Genomic DNA, 698 nt, shown 5'->3' with positions numbered 1-698 from the left:
ATATGTGTGTGTGTGTGTGTGTGTATGTGTGTGTGTGTGTGTGTGTGTGTGTATGTATTCATATACATACATATACATACATAAATACACACACACACATTATATATATTCAATCTCGCACACTCACACATTCACACGTAGATCTATATAGCGTGAGTGTTTGTGTTCGAGATTCAAAAGACATATCTATTCCCCACACTATAGCAAGTTTTCCTATAATATTTATCTATATTTTTCATCTATCGATCTCCAAATGTCTTTCCTGTTGCAACATTCTACTCCCCACCACCACCACCACCACCATCATTACCTCCATCCCTTACAGAGTCGTCAGTTCCCGAATAAACGTAAAATGGTAGTGAAGAATCAACTTCAAAAGAAGTTTAATCCTGCAGAGTTTCTTTGGCATCGAACTGTCAGCCAATAAATTCATAGTTTTTATAGGATCTGTTGATTAAATTTTATTGAACACACAGAATATGAAGCAATATTTATGACGTAACTGTTCGATGCGAGCGAGACATTTATTTGAAGAATATTTTACACAGATGAGCGATAAAAGAAAGCCCGCGATAAATGTGAATCTGCAATGGTGAAAACTTTCCATTTACATTTGCATACACACATACACACGTACACACACACACACACACACACACACACACACACACACACACACACACACACACACACACACA

Source organism: Octopus bimaculoides, chromosome 12, assembly GCF_001194135.2.
Source record: "Octopus bimaculoides isolate UCB-OBI-ISO-001 chromosome 12, ASM119413v2, whole genome shotgun sequence".
NCBI classification, from domain to species: domain Eukaryota; kingdom Metazoa; phylum Mollusca; class Cephalopoda; order Octopoda; family Octopodidae; genus Octopus; species Octopus bimaculoides.
The sequence above is the reverse complement of the archived record's forward strand: the minus strand, read 5'-3'. Positions refer to the sequence as shown.